This window comes from Mastomys coucha, unplaced genomic scaffold (genome assembly GCF_008632895.1).
Source record: "Mastomys coucha isolate ucsf_1 unplaced genomic scaffold, UCSF_Mcou_1 pScaffold3, whole genome shotgun sequence".
NCBI lineage: Eukaryota > Metazoa > Chordata > Mammalia > Rodentia > Muridae > Mastomys > Mastomys coucha.
In genome coordinates, this window is record NW_022196909.1 from 61,841,848 (window position 1) to 61,862,094 (window position 20,247).

The 20,247-nt window shown below is 48.2% G+C and overlaps 1 protein-coding gene and 1 pseudogene across 17 annotated transcripts in view; one reads left to right on the plus strand and one right to left on the minus strand.

The window, feature by feature from the left end:
- LOC116074476 overlaps positions 1-5,238 on the minus strand; it is a 41,027-nt pseudogene extending 35,789 nt beyond the window's left edge.
- The window catches only part of Trerf1 (transcriptional regulating factor 1), a 230,772-nt gene that overhangs the window by 63,673 nt on the left and 146,852 nt on the right, over positions 1-20,247 (plus strand). Inside the window, exon 1 of one of the 17 annotated variants that reach the window (XM_031347588.1) lies at positions 1,366-1,384. The exons of 15 other annotated variants lie outside the window; for them this stretch is intronic. The gene's annotated coding sequence lies outside the window, so the exon portion shown is untranslated. Of the gene's footprint in view, positions 1-1,365; positions 1,385-18,502; positions 18,594-20,247 lie in introns of those variants that run through there. One more of the 17 variants, XM_031347587.1, reaches the window with a different exon arrangement.

The window sequence follows — 20,247 nt, forward strand, 5'->3', positions numbered from 1 at the left end:
GGGGGGGTGGAGGCTAGAGGTTGGCATCTGGTATTTTCTTCAGTTGTGTCTTCACTTTATATTTTAGAGACAAGGTCTGTCAGGACCTGGAACTTCCCAATGCAGCTAGATTGGCTCTCCAGAAAGTCCCAAGGATCCTGTCTCTGTCTTCCCAGGACAGGGATTGCCGGTGTGTGCTGCTCTATCTGGCTTTTGTCAGGGTGCCAGAGACAGAACTCAGGTCCTCGTGTACATGCAACAAACACTTCAACCACTGAGCTGTCTCCCCAACCCTCTGAACTGATATTATTAAGCATCTGTTTCTTGTTAATTTGATAAGATCTTAAGAAGTCCCGCCCTGCAAGACAAGAGAGCTGGGGCCCAGTGCTGTGTGGCTATAACCAGCTCCGAGACAAGACTCTGTCTCAGCACCCTGCCCTGTGCATAGAGGGCGGCCAGCTGACATCTGCTCCGATGTCCTTTTTTGTTCCTCTCTTTCTTTTAAGGTGGAGATTAGATGGGGTCCCACTCATGGAGCTCTTCAGTGTCTCACATCATCTTCTAAGGGACAGGCTCCCTAGAGAACAGGGCTCATGGAAGGGTTCAGGAGGGTTCAGCTCCTCCGGGCTGCCAGTCTGAAGCCACCTGGTATTATTAGTTAGTGGTTAAGTGGCCAATGCCCACACAGTGTGCTCCCCACAAAGTCGGCCTCACCACAAGTGTTTTCCTAGAACCCCCACTGTTGATGCGAGGTTGTGATATTTTGGGTGTACTTTCCCAGCGGTTGGGCCGTAGTGATTTCTGTCTTTTGTACAGTCCTGTGTCTCAGAACACATCCAGCCACATCCCACTCCCTGCGACAGCCTCCCACTGAAACCTGTAGTGAAACCTGGGCGAAAATACAAAGTTTGGGGGGGGGGAGTGGAAGCAACAGGAAGTGAAGTGGGGAAGCCGGCAGAACAAAGCTGGTTGTGTCTGTTCAGAGAATAGAGCAAAATGACCTTTTTAAATTTTTTTCTTTTTAAAATCATACTGCTTTCTCAGGCCGTTGTGGTGGATGCTTTTGCTTGTGTCTGATGGTTTTGTTTTCTGAGGCCTATGGGAGGATCTGAAGCGAGGGTGAGCTGGCTTTAGGGAAGCTTTAAACACTACCCTCCTGCAAAGATTATGCAAATCCCAGTGCGCAGGCTCCCCCCCCCCTGTTTTTCTTATCTGAGGATGGGGGGGGGATGCATGGTTACTTCAGTTGAGCCTCTGTGCGCCTTCCTGTGTAGAATTGCAGCGGGTTAGCCATGCAGAAGCAGGTGGAGAAAGTGGAATTCTGCCCCACACTTTCTTTGCCTCTACCATAGTTTCTCATTTCCTACTGACTCCGGGGAAAACCTGAAGACCCCCACCAAGCCCGGTGAGAACTATTTAAGTATGGCTCCCTAAGGCAGCTGGCCAGGGAGGGCTGCACTGTACGTGACTTGTAGAAGGAGTAGCTGGCTGGCCAGATAGAAATCGCAGTTAGTAGAGAAATTAAGTGTTTGATTTGAGTATGGATTACGCTGAGGTCAGTGTCCAGGGGCCACGCGTGGTTTTGCTATGTGGTCCTAACCATGATAAAACCAAGTGTAGACTCACTCGGAGTGTCTGCTTGTAGCTTGCCTTTGAGCTGTTGATGCTGTTTAAGCCATGGCTGGAAAATAATACAGTCGTGTGAAGGGAAGAGGTTGAGCTGGCTCACCAGGCACACTCTGTGGGTCCAGTGGCCCAGTACTAAGTCACGGATGTGACAGGGGGTGACGGTACAGCACGGGCGGTGTGGCTCAGTGAAGTCTGGAGGTCGGCGGTGTGGAACAATGAGGTGGCCATCCTGGTGGTTCACTCCTGGCTGTAGTCCCTCCTTTCCACATGGCTTTCTGTGTTCAGCTGTGTCTGTTTCTGAGGTGTCTTGATTTGGAGCAGGATGGGGCCAGGGGGTCTGCCTCCAGGCGATGGGTCCGGCTGGTTAGCCCATAGCACAGTCTGACCTTGACTCGTTTTATTTTATTCCTGGCTGGGTAGTCAGGTTCCCGCCTTGCCTTCATCGGGGCCCCAGCTTTGAAGATGTTCATGTGGACTGTCTTTGTTCTAGCTAATGAACCCAAACAAGCTATTTTAAAGAAAAATGGAAGGTTTTCACTAAAAAAAACAAAACCATTCTGTTTCCCCAAGATTATTATTTTTTCTCTAATTTTGTTTAGTGATGACATGGAAGGTTTAGGTGATGATACTCTTAGTTGGATCAGTCAACCTGTTCCCAAGGGAAAGCTACAAGACACTTTTTAAAACCAAGCCAGAGGGCTGAGGACACAGCCCAGTCAGCAGAGACCTTGCCCAGCATGTATGGAATTTGGGGTTCAGTGCCCACTACTGAAAAACATACTCTCGGTCACTATGTAATGTCCCAGAGCTAATTTGGGGAGCTCTAAGCTCTTTTCCAACAGTCCCCATCTCCTGAGGGTTCCAAGCCTGAAGCTACTCTCCCCTCTTGGCAATGTCACCACCGTTTAGAAGTGTTCTGTTGTTTGCAGACAGATTCTCACACCACAGTCCAGGCTATCCAAGAACTCACTGTGTGGCTCACGCTGACCTTGAACTCATGACTTCTGAGTGTGGGGTTACAGACATGAGCCTCTGCCTGTTTTGGGCATTCTTGAAGTGCATGAAACTCAGAGGGTAGGTAGCATGTACTTTTCAAGTTTTGTTTAGTTTCAGTGAACCAAAGCTACAGAGAAGTTGGCTTGCGTGACTGGAAGCTGTGCTTGGCTGTGGTCAATGGTCAGTATGCACACACTTGATAAAAGGCCTGTCAATACCGAAGTGAGCCAACGGACAGATTACTCTTGCTCTTCTATTTTGGGGGTTGGGCACCACCTAACCACTTAATAGACAAGTATAGAGAGATGGAAAATGGTCTAGTCTGGCTTTGTTTATTATTCCCTACCTTCTTCCGGTCCTCTCTTAATACAATTATCTGCTTATTTATTCTCTAACTCCACAGTGATGGGCTGGAGAGATTAGCTATGCATGTAAAGACACTTATCACCAAGTCTGAACTCCTGAGCGCCAGCCTCAGGGTCCCACAGTCTGGAAGGAGAGAGCTGACTTCCAAAAGTTAACCTCTGACCTCCACATGTACTGTTTTACACACACACACACACACACACACACACACACACACACACACATCGGCACCCATGCATGCCCACACACATATATGTGCACACAAATGCAATGATAATAGTGCTTAACAACTCCACAGCAAAGCCAAAGCGTAAAGCTGGAGCCTGTAACTACCTCTGCCTCCAGCCGAGGGCATGCTATCCCCCGGAGTGTTAGCCGAAGGCATGCTATCCCCCGGAGGGTGAGGGCATGCTATCCCCCGGAGTGTGAGGGCATGCTATCCCCCGGAGGGTGAGGGCATGCTATCCCCCGGAGTGTGGTCTTTCCTTCTTTTTTCTTTTTTCTTTCTTTTTCATTTTTTTTTTTTTAAAGACAGGGTCTCACATAGCCCAGACTGGCCTGAACTCCCTATGAATCCAAGATGACCTTGAACTTCTGATCCTCCTGTCTCCACCTCCCAAGTGCTAGGATTACAGGTGTGCACAGCCGTGCCTGGTTAGGATTACAGGTGTGCACACCGTGCCTGGTTAGGATTACAGGTGTGCACACCGTGCCTGGTTAGGATTACAGGTGTGCACACCGTGCCTGGTTAGGATTACAGGTGTGCATACAGTGCCTGGTTAGGATTACAGGTGTGCATACCGTGCCTGGTTTGTACCACGGTTGGAGCGAGCACTGTACTAACTGCACCTCCCTCCCGCCCCCCCTCCGGCCCTCTTTGGCTTTTTTTTTTTTAAATTGTATTTACTTAGAAGCATTCAAAATGTCAACAAAACAGCTGCAATTTTTTTTTTTTTGCAATTACAGAGTGGTATTCAGTTAACAGAACAACAATTACCTTCGTATAAGCTACAGCAGAGACAACTGAAGGTGAAAAAAAAAAAAACCCCAAAAATAAAACCAAAAGGGAAAAAACAACAACAACAACAACAAAAAAAAACAACAAAAAACAAACTACTGTCCCCATATATAACTAATTTGTGCTGTGCACCGACAAGAACCTGCTTTAAATTTCCATGCCAATTTACAACTCCCAGACTGTACCAGGCAAGGTTAGTGGCTATTGAAAATACCACCAGGACAGGGCTATCTAAAGACACATTCGGTAGTGTGGTAACTGTACAAAAAAAGACACTGTACAGTTTAAAAACAAATCTTACACAGCCTTACATTTCAATTTTTTTTTTAAAAGGAGTGAGTTGTGTACAGGAGTGTTAAATGCTTTATAGACAAGAAAAAAAACTGCGCTAGAACCAACTTATTCATATTTTCTTCATCTTTATCATCTTCTTCCTCCTCCTCTTCCTCATCTTCTTCATCCTCCTCCTCATCTTTCTCTTCTTTCTTTTTCTTGCTCTTCTTTCTTTTTCTTGCTCTTCTCAGCCTTGACCACCCCCTTTTTCGCTGCATCATGTTTTTCTTGAGCCCTGTAGGCAGCAATATCCTTCCAGTACCTCTCCTTCAGCTTGGCAGCCTTCTTCTCGTAGGGCTGCTTGTCATCAGCTGCAGTGTTGTTCCACATCTCTCCTAGTTTCTTTGCAACATCACCAATGGATAAGCCAGGATGCTCGTCTTTGATTTTGGGGCGGTATTCAGAACAGAACAAGAAGAAGGCCGAGGGAGGCCTCTTGGGTGCATTGGGGTCCTTGAACTTCTTTTTGGCCTCCCCTTTAGGGGGGGGATGTAGGTTTTCATTTCTCTTTCACAACGAGCCTTGTCAGCCTTTGCCATATCTTCAAATTTCCCCTTTTCTTTAGCAGACATGGTCTTCCACCTCTCTGAGCACTTCTGGGAGAACTCTGAGAAGCTGACAGAAGCATCCGGGTGCCTCTTCTTGTGCTCCTCCTGGCAAGTTTGTACAAAGAATGCATATGAGGACATTTTCCCTCTCGACTTCTTCAGATCTCCTTTGCCCATGTTTAGTTGATTTTCCTCCTAAGGCATAGAGTCGCCCAGTGCCCGTCTGGCTCTCGCTTGCCCCCGTGCTGTCTCTATGGAGCTCAATGTACTGCAATGGCTGTGAGAGCAGGAGCCAGCCCTCCTTGGCTTTAATGCTCAGATAGCCAGCAGATTATGAGGTACTGGTAGCAGCTTGATCTGTTGGTTGTAAAGATTCTTGTGAGAAATTCGGCACCTATTGTGAACATGTAAAGTTGGCTTTTTTTTTTTTAAAAAAAAATCCATTCCTTCTTTGTTTAGTTAAGTACCGTAAAGACTTCAGTGTTTGGCACTGGGGAGGGGTTTCCTCCCTTACTCGAACACGAACTAGGAGCATGTGTTTGAACATGAAATTAACAGTGTGTGTGTGTGTGGCTTAGAAACCCACCTTGCCATTAACCACCAGTGCACGGCAGCCCCAAGCATGTTCTTGTGCCAGATCAAGCTGTGAGGTTGTGGAGCAGTGCAGAGGAAGTGGGACTGGGGTGACTTGGTAGTAAAAGGTGAAGCTGGGTGGGTGGCGGTGTGTAAGGGAGCTGCTGCAAGGAGAGTGGAGGAATGAGACAGAAGCCACCCCTCAGCAGATGGACCCCCACCTTCGAGAAGCAACCCACACTGAGGGCTGATTTCTGCCCCTCCTCAGATTGGCGTGGTTAGAGGAAGGATCACAAAAGGAAGAGATTATGCCTGTTGGGGATGGATTCACCTTTTTGTTGGACCTCATCCATTCTAGAGCCAAGCTGTCTAAGTCCCCCTGGTGGCCCCATGTGCAGGTCTGTAGGCTGAAGGTGGGAGAAGGGTGGTGAACATCTCCATCACTGTGAAAAGTTTCTCAGTGTGCAGCAACCAAAAATGAATTCCAAATCCATTATCAATTCTAACATTAGTCCTGGCAGGTCCGCTTCCAGTGGTATCAGGCAACTTCACGGCAGCCTTGGTTGACCAGGCTTGACAGAAAGAACCTTCACCAGCTGAGTCACATCTCCAGCCCCTCTTATTTTTATTTATTTATTATTACGTGTCTGTGCACACACACACACACACACACACACACACACACCTGAGTTTTGCACACGCCTCACCTGCTTCTATTACCATCTTTCTTGCCTCTCTATTTTTCCCACTGGAGGGGTCTTTGCTTCTCTGGGTGAATCAGCTTCTCTGGTAGAACTCATTTGAAGAGCCTCACCTCCCCACTCCCCCACACAGAAAACTAAACAGATGAGCTACGACTGTACCCGTAGCCATAGCCAACTGCACACTGCTTGACTCTTTCAGGCCACTTTTTGACAAGGTTTCAGGTAAGAGTGATGGCATTCTAAATTACGAAGCAGATTTATGACGGGCAGGGAAGATTTATCTTTTGATGAATAAATATTGCCATGGCCCAATTTAGAGTTTGACAAATGCTGATTTACAGCTGAAAATATGAGGGTTATTTTATGACAGAGTGGCAGGGGCGGAGGGGTGGGGTTGAAAGCGATGTCAGTGGCACCCTTGGGTAATAAGCCATTAAAATGTTGCTGCAGGCAGCGCCACAGGGAGTTCCCTTGGGTGACTGCTCCAGGTTCTTACCACTCCTGAGAAGTTTTGGGGTCTAGGCCGTTCTGTGATGCGCCACCCTGGTTAACAGTGCTTTGAGGCATTATTAAGAGCTCCGATGTATCTGGGTCCCTGGCAGTTGATCCTGAGAAGGACTTCTAAAGGCTTTTGCCTGTCTGTCCTTGTAGCTGCGGGGTGATGGTTGCTGGCCATCTAGGTGACGACATGCTTTCAGAAGGAAGGCGACACAGTGTTGAGGTTGGAATGCCTTTAAAACACTGTTGAAGAAGGGAGCTGGTGAGGTTCTTTTATGCTTTGGATGTGGCAAATACTTCCTGCTTTTGAATTTAAAAACAAAACAAAACAAACAAATAAGCCAAGGACATTAGGGTTTGGGGAGATATCTCAGTTGGTAAACAGACCTGAGTTTGATCCCCAGACCCTGTATACAAAAGCAGTGGTTAGTGGGACACATTTGTCATGCCAGTTCTTCGGAGGCAGAGGCAGGAGGATCCCTGAAGCTCAATGACCAGCTAGGCTAGCCTACTTGGCAAGCTCAAGGACAGTGAGAGACTCTGTTCAAAAAACAAAAGCAATGGCAGACACACCTAGCGCGTACACCTTCGTATACACACATGCATCTGGACATGCGCACAAAATACCTGGACCATTTGAACTCCGGCAGGTGGGAATACTCGTGGGAATAAAGGATTGAATGGAAACTGGCCTGTAACATCTGGTGCATGCCCGCACACAGCTGGCAAGAGCAGCATGAGGCTGAAGACTGCCCTTTACTCTAAGCTCCCTTGGTATTGACTGATTGCTTGACTAGCAATTGTTGGTAGCATAAAGTGTGCATGTATCTAAAGTGAGGCAAATACTTCTTGCTACCCAGCCCTTCTCTCAAGAAACAACCACTTTTGTGTGTCTTTGGAATAATAACTTATGGGTATACATGCATGTATAAATACACAGGGCTTTTCAACTGATCACACCCATTTGGCGCCATCCTGTGCCTCGCATCCCCTCTTGTAGAATAAAGACAGTTGATGAAGCTGTTCCCCCCAGTGGAGAGCATCTAGCAGGTTTCCTTTCTTCGGTCATCATTAACCTGTGAATTGCACCATTCTTCAGAGGTGGGGCTCTTTCTGCAGGATACGTTTCTAGATGTGGAATCACTGGCAGACACATCCATGTTTGGGATGTTGGCACACATTGAAAAGAGCCTTTCAAGTAGCTGGTAGTAGTGAGTTCTATCCATGAATGAGGCAGCCTTGCCAACGTGGGCTTATCATACCCTTTGATCTTTGTCACCCCCCAGGATAGGCATTGGTGTCTGTTCTCATTTGCATTTCTCTCGTGGTGGGGTCAGATGGCATTGTGGAGTTTCTTTTCACAAGTTCAGGGTCCATTTGTGTTTCTTGTCTTGGAGTTCCTATTCCACTCATTCTTCTACTGGGTCGTGGATCTTTCCAAGATTTTTTTCTTTTTCTTTTTCTTTTTCTTTTTCTTTCTTTCTTTCTTTCTTTCTTTTTTTTGTGTTTTTTTTTTTATGTGTATGAGTACACTGTAGCTGTACAGATGGCCATGAGCCATCATGTGTGTGGCTGCTGGGAATTGGACTCAGGACCTCTGCTGCCCCGCTCGCTCCAGCCCTGCTCGCTATGGCCCGTTCGCTCCTGCGTAATTCACTGTAGCTGTCTTCAGACGCACCAGAAGAGGACATCCGATCTCATTACGGGTGGTTGTGAGCCACCATGTAGTTGCTGGGATCCGAACTCAAGACCTTCAGTGCTCTTACCCTCTGAGCCATCTCACCAGCCCCTTTCCAAGACTTTTAGATTGGGTATCTCTGGCCTTTTTTTCTGTGTTTGGCAAAATGTACCTTTAATCACACTTCATTCTAAAAAGTGTTATGGAGTGTATAGCGGATCCATCATGCTGGTAATGAGAATGGATCTGCTCTCCTGGTGTAGCCACTGCTGCCTCATCCTAGTACTTCTTCAGAGCTGGAAGCACCTTGACTCAGGCAGCCAATAACTCGAGGTGTGTGGCACATGCGCAGATGGGCAGGTCAAAGCGTGGCCTACAACCAGACTGGGAAAGTGTGGGGAAGGGCTGAAGGACTCCAGGCACTTAGCTTTTGCTTTTAGGCAATGAATAAGCCGAGGCGTGGCAGCTACACACTGAGTTTGCAAAGTCGTGGTGTCCAGAGAGTCAGGGGGAATTAGATGCTCATAATTTCAAACAATATGTCAGTTATTATTTTTTACCATGTCTCCTCAGATGTCTAAACTTTAAACAGTGGTTCTCAGCCGGGATTCTTCTTGAAACTTGGAGGGGTGGCATTTAGTACTGTCAAGTAACCCCTTGACTGTCACCTCTGGGAGAGGGGGGAGAAATGCTACTGGTGTTGAATGAGTGGAGGCCGGTGCTGCCAAAAACTCTTGGATACAAGACTGAAGCCGAAGTACCCACACCTGAGACATCCTGAGCTCTTTAAACGTCCGCTTCATGGAGCCGCTGTGGCTTTGCATTGCCAGACGTTTGGATCTGCATCCTTTAGCGTCCCCGGGGATCAGTTGACTTACCTGTAGCTTAATGTCAGGTGTGGAGGTAGAAGAAGCTGTGGGAACACTGAACTCATATCCAGCCCATTTAAAGAGTAGTCTGTGCTCTGCGTCCTCACTGTGTGGACAGTGGTGGCGGAACCCTGCTGGTGGCCGTCTGTTCTTCGTGTTACTCCTGCCTCCTTGTGAGGTTTCTTTTGGTTTCACATCTTTGGTCAGAGTTTTAGGGTAAGGTCAGCCTTTCCCTAAGGATTTTTCATATCCAAGAAGGTGCCTTCTTTTTTTTAAAAAAATTATTTAATGCATATGGGTATTTTGGGTTCGTGTATATAAGCGCACCACATGTGTGCCTGATCCTCAGAAGCCAGAAGAGGGCTTCAGATCCCCTGGAACTGGAGTTAAAGAAAATGTGAGCTGCCATGAGGGGGCTGGGAATCGAACCTGGGTTTTCTACAAGAACAGCAAATGCCCTTAACCCCTGAGCTATCTATTCAGCCTGCAAGTGGCATTTTCAGTGTGCCCAAGCTCCTGTATGCAGTGGGACCCAGCTGGTCTCCAGCTGAGGCTCAGCCACACAATCTCCCAAGCCCTCTAGACACTGAGGGAAGATCCAGTTCCACAATCAACCTGTGTCGTCAGTAAGAAGCAGCAGAAATCTTCAAGGCTTTCCCCAAACCCCAGTTTAGGAGAAGTGGGGGCTGGTAATGAATGTTTAAAAGACCCACTCCTGGCTGAAATGGCCACTGCTCCCCATGTGGGCTGTGGAGAGGCTGTGCTGTCTGGTCTGAAGCCACTCACCAGTGGCAGACATTGGAAGTCTCCGCCTTGATGCCCCTCTGCAGTTCTGTGGTCGAAGCTGGCTTCCAGAGGAGCCCTCTTACCCCCTCTCCCTGTCTGGGGTAAAGTTCATAGCTCACCTGCGGAACCAGGCGTGAGCTGAGCCAGCCTCAAGCCCCAGTCCTAAGCTTTGTACACACACCCCTCACCTCTGTTGCTGCTGAGGGACGAGCCATGCAGCTCTGTCACGTGAGTCCTCTCCCCAGCACAGAAGCCAAAACACAGTGGTGCCTGGGCTTGCATGGCACCCAGTGTGGTCCCTGCTCTCAGTCCCATGGTGCACCTCAGCTTCCTCCAGCCCCTGTTCCAGAGAGGAGTATTTGTAAAATGAGGACAGCCTTTGGGCTGGACCTAACCAGTCTCTATGAAAATGCTGGGTGAAGCTGACTTCTGACTCTCTTTTCATTCAGCATTGAGGTTCAGATTTCATTTTCGTGGTTGATTCATGTGCCTGGGTGGGCAGTCCCATCTAAGTGTTTCACTCTGCCCTGTTTAAAGAAACTGTTTAAAGAAACTGCTAAAAATAGAGAAGGCTGTGGGGAGCAGGGAGTGGAGCAGATAAACTCCATCTTCAGGATGCCTCTAGGCCAAAGGAGGGACACAACCTCTGCTTCAGGGACCCACGGTCTGTCTTGGGGAGCTCCCCATAGGAGTGGAAGACAAAGTTCTCCTGAGAGTGACTCAGTCTGATGGCTTAGGCCTAGGAAGAGACACCGGACACTCTCACAGTCTGATGGATCCATATTCTCAGGAGTTCCCGGGCTGACTGGGGAAACAGACCCCGTTCCTGCAACTGGATGGAGGAATGTTGGGCCTTCCTTCCTTCCAATGACAGAGCCCTCAAGGAAACTGGAAGAAGGAGCAATTCTTAAAGCCAGGAGGGACCAGTGCTGAAGCCCACCTTGGATCCTAACACCTGGAAGGCAGTGGCAGGCAGCTCTCTTGTGAGTTCAAGACCAGCCTGGACTGCAGAGTGAGTTCCAGGACACTATAATTGCTGAGGCCCTGTCTTCAAAAAGACTAAATACAAAACAAAAGAAAAGAGAAGAAGAGAAGAGAAGAGAAGAGAAGAGAAGAGAAGAGAAGAGAAGAGAAGAGAAGAGAAGAGAAGAGCAGCCATTGAAGGACGCATAGGATCTGAGGAGAAGGCTCAGAGAACCCGATGGTTTGGCTTCTGCAGGCTGCACTTCGTCCTGATGTATGTGAAATCTGTGCTCTCCTTAGTGGTAGGACCTCAGAATCATAAAAAATACGTAAACAGTATTTGTTGTGTGCGTGTGTGTGCCTGTGTGTGTGTGTGTGTGTGTGTGTGTGTGGTGTGTGTGTAGCTATGTGTCATGATATATGTGTGGTAATCAGAGGGCAACTTGTAGGGACCAGTTGTAGAGGTCAGGCCATCAGACATGGCAGCGAGCTGAGCCACCTGACCGGCCCTGCCGTTGGCCATCTTTATCATATAGAACTGAGGGATGAGGCTGATTCTTTGACTGGTCTCTTCATCCTAGAGAGCTGTGAGAAGATGGCTTGAAGTTGGTTAAGCATCAGGGAAGGGTCGGGGGAGGTCCCAGAAATGTGGCCACTGTTCCTTTGCCTTTTCCTGTATCAAAGGAGATAGATGCTTTGGGGCTCTCACTGTCAAGGTCAGAATGACAATGTACCAATCTTGTAGAAAGGACATTAGACACCACCCAGCCTGATGTTCCCATTTCACTCTGGGGATTTAGAGAAGGGGAAGGTTTTTCTCAGTAATGCCGAGAGGCCGTACTGAGCTCAGGGCCTGGCTCCCGAACCTGGTTCCCCTTACTGCTCAGCACAGGCTGCCTGGTGATGACAGTGGTCAGAAAGTCATGTGATTGGCTATGCCAAGTCACTTATTCCCCTGTGTGCTCCCTGCCTGGGATAAAGGCCAAACACTGCTATAACTTCAGGACCCACCAACTCTGGCTCCCACCTCCTCCCCATCTTGTCCTGCATCCATAGCCAGCCATTGCCCTCACTCAGACCATACTAGAGCTTGATGTTCCTGCCTCAGGACCCTTGCACTCGCTGCTCCTTTTGTCTGGAAGATTCCCCTACCCTACCCCACCGCAGATGTTCCACACCTCCTTTTGAGATTCCCTTCTTGATTCTCCAGGACTAAGTCTGTTTCTTCTGAACCATTCTCTGCCCCTCCACCCCTGTGCTATCTTCTCCAGCATGTTCATAACTATACAACTTGCTGTATATTCATTTATCCAGTATGTCTCCTTGTAAATTAGAAACACCAGTGTGTGTTCTCACTGCTGCATGTCCAGTATCCAGGCCATTCCTGACACACAATAGATGCTCAGTTCCTGTTTGTTCAAAGGAAAAAGAGAGGAGGAGAGGGAGGTAGGGAGAAACAGAAGGGAGGAAGGGAGGGAGGGAAGGAGGGAAGGAATAACAGAGGGGAGGAAGGGAGGGAGGGAGGAAAGAAAGAAAGAAACAATAATCACACATTGAAATGCACAGAGCCCAGGCATGGGTAGAGCATTTTTTCCCAGCATGCTCCAAAGCCCTGGGTTTGATTCTCAGTATTACAGAAGCTAGTGTGGCTCACAGTCCGTAACCCCAGAGCTCTGGCTCTGTCTTTCTGGTGTGGTGGAGTGGAAACATTCCCTGTCTCACCTTATCTCTGTCCACTTGTGTGGGCCTTACCTGTAAGTGAAAAACCTAGGGCTAAATCACTCTTTCAGAAGAGTCAATGTTGAGGCTGGAGAGATGGCTCAGCTGTTAAGGACACTGACTGCTCTTCCAGAGGACATGGGTTCAATTCCCAGCAGCCACATGACAGGTTACAACTGTCTGTCCCCCAATTCCAGGGGATCTGAACCCTTCGTGGCCTCCTAGGGCACACACATCATGCAAACCAAATCAAATAAACCAAATTTTAAGAAAGAAAGAAAAGGCAGTGTTTGCAAGTCCCAAGAATTTACAAAGACCTACAACTTGACCTTTGACTTGCCCTACCTTACCAATGATGGGTTGGAGAGTAAATGTGCTGAACACCAGCTGTGTGTCCTACACCAGGTCCACAGATTTAAAATACGTGAAACCAGATTTGATTTTCTGGAAGACAAAGAAAAGGACCTGAGTCAAAGATGTAGGGAAAACTGTACTGTCTCTCTGTGTGTGGCAGGGCTGGAGTTATATAGTGGGTATCTGAGTGTGTTTGTTCTCGTGAAATTGAGAGGTTAGGAGGGGAAGCTGAAAGTTTCCGGGTTCTGATCCTGCCCCCATTTTGGGGTGGCCTTGATCAGTTACTTCCCCTGTTATAGCCTCAGCTTCCTCATTTATGAAGTGAGAATTGGACCAGGTTGTGGGGTGGGGTGGTGATGTTGTCAAGGTTCCTTGGAAGCCATATTGATAGTTTTAGAAGGACCTTCCCTAAAGAGACAAGAGTCTGAAACCTGATGGCTCCTAAAGTCCTTTCTGGTCCTACCATCCCTGGAGAAGGCCATATTTTAGAATCAGGGTTCTCTTTGGATGGAGGATTAGGGTTTGGGTGAGATAATAGTATCCTCAGTAGGTTAGAAATAAAGATAACAGTTTGATCAAATAGTAAAGGTTGATCAGTGTTCTCGGGGCAGGTTACTTAAGTTAACATGGGTTTTTTTTCTCTTTCTTTCTTTCCTTCTTTCTTTCTTTCTTTCTTTCTTTCTTTCTTTCTTTCTTTCTTTCTTTCCTTCTTTCTTTCTTCTTGGTCTGAACCTATAAACAATCATAAGATCAAAAGTTTCCGTTTGACATGCCGCGACCCCCCCCCAAGTCTGAGTCTGTATTACATAAGTTTATCCAGCCAACTCTCACCTTGTCTGCCTGTTTCATTGAAGCATTATCAGCCAACTGGTCAACCTCTGGGGTAGGGGAATGTGGTCTAGGTCAGTTTGGGTTTGGTTTTGAGCATTACTGTAGCACTGTGCCCAGTCTGCACTTAATCTGTGACCACCACTGTCGAAGCTTGGTCCATTGAGGAGCATCCACATTCCTATCAGCTTTAGGAAGAGGTTTCCTTCTCTCCTCTTCCCTCACCCTTGCCTCTTGTTCAGAACTAGCTTCATAGTTTGTGGGACCCTATGATGCAAATGCAAATGTGGGGCCCCATTTTAAAAAATACAAAGACTGACTTTGAAGACAGTGACAGGATTAAATCAAACCCCTTGAGACCATGCAGATACATGTTTGTGACGCCAGCTCTAGCTTACCGTTCCTTTCTTGTGCTAGCTAGACCCTGCAGACACTGGACATGGGTTTTCACAGTCATCACAGGCTCCCTCAAAGGGCTTTGGGCTGCATCTCTCGTCTTCTGTTTGACCCAGGGCTGCTACCCGAGCCACCTTGTGTTTGGAGCAGTGTGGAGAAGGACAGTTGCCCTAAGGATGCTGAAGGGACTTTTCTTCTTCCTGGAGCCACCATCTCTCTAGATCACTCCTCAGTTGAGAGTACTGGCTGCTTTTGCAAAGGACCCTGGATGGGTTCTCAGTGCCCACATGATGGCTCATAAAGCCTCCAGTTTCTAGGGATCAGACATTCTCCTCTGGCCTCGAAGGCTCCTTTACACACAAGGTGCACACACACTCACAAAGGCCCCCCACATATATACATACTAAATAAAGGGGTCAGTTGGTGGTAGCGCACACCTTTAATCCCAGCACTTGGGAGGCAGAGGGAGGCAGATGTCTGTGAGTACAAGGCCAGGCTGGTCTATAGAGCTAGTTCTAGGACAGCCAGGGTTACACACACACTCACAAACCAAAACCCTGTCCTGAAGAACAAACAAATAAATAAAAAGAAATAAATGAAGTATAGAATATAAACTCACAAAGGCTTGCTCCCCCCCTCACACATACACACACACACACACACACACACACACACACACACACTAAATAACGGAAGGAACTAAGAATTTTTTAGTCTTTTGATGAGTAAAACAGATACCCCATCCTTCAAGAACCTGTTTAGAGACAGGATGTAGCTCAGTTGGCAGAATACTTGCTTAGCATTGTGTTGGCCTCTGAGGGCACCCGCACTCACATGCACAAAACCACCTGCAGATACACACGTATACATGGAAGGTTTTTAAAAATTACTTCTCTTATTTTATGTGTGTGAGTGTTCTTCATGTGCACCGCTTGTGTGCCTAGTGCCCTTGAAGGACAGAAGAGGGTTTGCTCCCCAGTACCACATAAAAATGGTTGTGAACCCCAGTACTGGGGAGGCAGAGGCAAGATGAGTCATTTGGCAGCATCCTTAGTTATGTAGCAAGTCCAAGGCCAGTGTGAGCTACAGGACTCTTCAGAAAACAGTCAAACCACCGCCAATCCCATGAACAGATCTGGTTTAGTTGACTTCACTCCTTGGGTCATACTTAGCCTTCTTCCTTTATCTTCTCTGTGGTCCCCAGTCCTGAGGTCTTGGTTGGCATTTTTAACCCTGGCAGAGTTCTTGACCGCAGTAAGCACTTAAGAGCTTGTTTGCAGTGCTAGGCCTCAAACCCAGGCCCTCTCTATTGCCATTCCCAATCAATGCTCTTACATTACAACCTGGTCCTGTGAGGGTGAGCTAGGCTCAGCGAGGGAAAGGGCAGAGGGACTTCCAAGCTGGGGTTAGACTGGCTGAGAGAAGAGGAAGGAGGGCTGTGATACAGGAGGGCTGAAATCAGTTAGCTGCAGGGAGGGACGTCTCTGTGCCAGTCACCCTGGAGGAGAGGAGTCCCAGCTGTTGTGCAGTGTCCTGTCCTGAAAGAGCTCTGCTGTCCCCACTGAAGGACTTCTGAGGAGAAGGGATGCCTCTTGTGTGCCAGTCTGGTCTCTACTCTGGGGCGCTGCTGGTACCTCAGCCTAGCTGTGCTAGGCTGGACTGAAGGCACTTAGATGCTCTGAGTGTACCTTCTGGGGCTGGACCACTGGAATTACTTTGCATTCCCTGAGGAGTATGGGGGTGGGGGAGAGGGGCCGTGGTGCAGGGAGGCACTTGAGTCCTTTGCTTTTTCATATGTGTGTGTGTATGTGAGTGTGTGTGTGTGCGTGAGTGTGTGTGTGCGTGAGTGTGCATGTGTGTATGTGAGTGTGTGTGTATGTGTGTATGTGTGTATGTGAGTGCATGTGTGTGTATGTGAGTGTGTGTATGTGAGTGTGCATGTGTGTATGTGTGTATGTGTGTATGTGAGTGTGCATGTGTGTGTATGTGAGTGTGTGTGTATGTGAGTGTGCATGTGTGTGTATGTGAGTGTGTGTATGTGAATGCGTGTTTGTGTGTGAGTGCGTGTTTGTGAGTGTGTGTATGTGAGTGTGTATGTATGTGCATGTGTGTGTATGTGAGTGTGTGTGTGTGAGTGTGTGTGTATGTGAGTGTGTGTATATGTGTGTGTATGTGTGTGTGTGTGTATGTGAGTGTGTGTGTGAATGTGTGTGTGAGTGTGTGTATGTGTATGTGTGAGTGTGTGTGTGAGTGTGTATATGTATGTGTGTGAGTGTGTGTGTGTGTGTGTGTGTGTGTACAGGCATGTGTGCATAAGTATGTGGAGACCAGAGGACAATTTATATTTGGTTCCTCAGGTGCTCATCTCTTAGACCTGGAGCTTGCCAAGTAGGCTAGGCTGGCCAGGGAGCCCTGAATCTCCCAGCCTGTCTTTGCCATATCCATGCTGTGATAAAAATACACGCTTCTACACCAGTTTAAGGTTGGAGGTCAGGTTCTCCAAGACTTGCAATGCAAGCATGTCGATGACACCTACTTCCCACCTTTCTTAGCCCAGGCTGGACCCCATGTTGTGATCTTCCTGCCTCTTCCTCCTTAGTGTTGAAGTTGCAGATGTATATCACTATGCCTGCCTGGATGCTTGAGAGCCTATCATAACCATTTATTGTTGTTGTTGTTGTTTTGCCTCTGAGAGTAATCGAGGGCAAATGGAACTGTAATCTTAGCCATGTCTATGTAGTAGACTGCTGTCAGTCACAGTCCTGGAAGAAAGTGCTGGGTGTGTAGGGAATACCCAGCTCCAGAGAATTCAGTGGAGGGCACTGATGACAGAAATTCAGGCAGGACTGAAAAAAACCATCCCAGAATGGTGGGTACCCCCACGCTGGCAGCAAGGGGACGCTTTTGCCTCCGTTAGGTCATACTTTAGGGAGAAGAGGCCCAGAGAACAGCTGGTGGAGGGCTGCAGTCCCTGTCAAACCATGATGAAGAAGGAGGAGGAGGAAGCAAAGGCTGGAAGCTCAGGGACACAGTAGTTGTAGAATGTTCTAGAACAGAGTATGTGGGCAGTAGGTTGCGGTTCCTTCCCATCGTGGCCCGCCTGAGTATTCTACCACATGGTTGACTCTCCCTTTAGGCTCCTGAGGATGTGTGACCAAGTGGCCTATGCTCACTTCTCCTTAGCATCAGGCTGTTAGAAAGAAGAAAGTGATGTGCTGAGCATGGTGGTACATGCCTGTAAGCCTAGCACTTGTTGGAGGCAGGAGGATTGTGAGTTTGGAGCCAGTATGGACTTCCAACTAAGCTTGACACAACCCTGGGCTATATAGTAAGACCTTGAGTGAAAGACGAAGAAAGAAGGAGAAGGAAGAGGAGGAAGATGAAGAGGAAGAGGAGGAGGAGGAGGAAGAGCAGGAGGAGGAGGAGAAGGAGGAAGAGGAGGGGGAGGAGGGGGAGGAGGGGGAGGAGGGAGAGGAGGAGGCTGCAGCAGCATCTTGGGATCTGATTCAGATGATAAAATGCTTGTCTAGCGTGCAAGATTCCCAGCAACACATAAGCTAGGCATGGTGGTGGTACACTTTTAGAATCCCAGCACTCGGAGAGTAGAGAGGATCAAAAGTACAAGTTTATCCTCGGCTGCATGACACTCTGCCTCAAAATTTATAAAGGGGGGTGGGGTGGATGGCTGTGGAGATGGCTCATGCAATAAGGTGCTTGCCACAGGGGAATGAGGATCCAAGTTCAGATTTCTAGCACTCACCTAAAGCCAGGAAAGGCAGTATGCACCCTTAATCCCAGCACACCGGAGGCAGAGGCAAGAGAATCTCTGTGAGTTAGAGGCCAGCCTGGTCTACAGAGCATGTTCCAGGACAGCCAGGGCTACATCTCCACTCCCACCACACACATCAGGTAACAGATACCCCAAGCATTTCAGGAGCATCTTCACTTTACAGCATCTGTAGAGGTTGGGTACCATTATCCCCGTCTTCATCTTGCCTTTACTGATGGGGAATGTAGGTCTGAGAAGCAGAGGTGGGCTTAGACCAACCTCGTGACTCCTAAATGTTTCCACTCACGATCTTCGGGACCCATTCCTCCATCTTGGTCTCCACCCATCCTGTGGCTATGGCTTGTATCTGCCAGCCCACGGCTTGGGGTAGTCTTCCCACTTCCTTTCTGTCTGACCTAGTTGAACCTAGTTTTTTGAGATCCAAGTCAGATCTCACTTCCTCCATGAGACTGTCTCCAACCACTCCCCCCTCCACAGCTCTCCCTGGGCAGTCAATGACAGGTGACTCTCTGCTGCGCCCCAGGATGTCACCTGACTATTCAGAAAGCAGGCTTCTTGAGGACCGGGTAAGAGGCTGTGCATCTGGGTTGAGACTGTGAGGGTCAGCATCCTAGCAGTCTTGATAACTGGCAGGTATCTGGTTTTGGAGCTCACATCTCCCTCATCTCTGGAGTGACCCAGGCCACTTGCAGTGACTATGTGTCACACCGGGAGGATTTGGCCAGTCTCCATGTGATGTTGCTTAATTTCATTTCTTTTTTCTCTATTCCTATTTTCCACCCACCCTGTTTGCTTAGATCCTCTTTAGATGCTAGAAGGGATGCTGGAGCTGCAGAGAAGTGGTCACAGCCAGTGGGAGGCCGAGTCTTCACTTGGGTCCCTCCTGGCATGCCCAGATGGAATTTGACATTTCTAAGTGTCTTCGGTTTTTTTCTGCCTGGCTTTGTGTATGCCAGACAGTGTTCCTCCTCTTAAGAGGTGTGACCTGAGAATCTTGTACCTCCTTGGAAGCTTATCATACTCTGTGATCCTCTGCCCTTGAGCTCTCAGCTCTCTTCGGGCTTCCTGGAATATTCTCTCATTTTTCTTCTTTGCCTTAAGAGACATTAGGGAGTGATGGGGAGAAGGTGGGTGGGGGAATCCATGGTCTGTCCCTTATGACCCTGAGAGTTTCTAGACTCCAGATAGCTAAGGTTTAAGTTTGCCTGTGAAGTGGAGTGTGTGTGGCCACTGGTCAGCCTAGATGGGGACCAGAAGAGACACACAGGAGAGGACATGGCGTGTGTGGCTATAGAGGGCCAGATGGGCCCTGTACCAGGCATGTCACTCACGTTGAGATATCTTTTCCACATCTGTTCTTGGGGACCATGGTTCAGGAATGACTTAGTGTCCAAGGCCCAGGTAGACCACAGAAGCCTAGAGGGCCTGATGGGGGAGTCATCCATTTGTCAATAAGGGTGTGGTTCCTCAATGCATGCTGCGACCTGGAGTCCGCAGCTCATTACTCCTCATTCTGGACACGCTCTGGTGCTTGGCTTTGGGTCTGAACTGTCATGATTCCTATCCTCAAGCTGTCAGAAGTAATAAAGTTTACAAAGAAGGGGAAGGGCAGTTGCGCCACTGGTAACCCACACAGTGTCATTTACATTTTGAACTAGCTAGCATAAGTAAACTTCCTGGATGGATTTTCTGCATTTACAAAGCAATGCATTTGTTTTATAAGCCGTGCCTCCATGTCTGTGGCTTTTTAATTTAGTTAATTAATTAATGAAAATTTTGTGTTTGTGTGTATCAGTAAACACGTGTTTCAGACTGTGTGTGGAGTTCAAACAACTTGCAAGAGTTGGTTGTACCTCTTGGATCCCAGGGACCAAACTTGTGTCAGGCATCACAGCAAGTAGCTGTGCCAGCGGAATCAGCTCCCTGGCCCCTGATTTTTATCCACTAAAACCAACCAAGAAAACACACAAAAACAACTTGTTTGCTCCAAGTTCAAGCTGAACTGTAGAAAATAAAAAGGCACACCTCCTGTGCTCTGCCTCTGTCCTCTGCCCCATAATGCTGTGTCTCACAGCTGGCTCCCTGGTTACAGTTTACAGTTGCCAGGTTGCCATGGGTAAGGGAGGCACAGAGTAAGGTTAGGGAAGCACAGGGTAAGGTTAGGGAGGCACAGGGTAAGGTTAGGGAGGCACAGGGTAAGGTTAGGGAGGCACAGGGTAA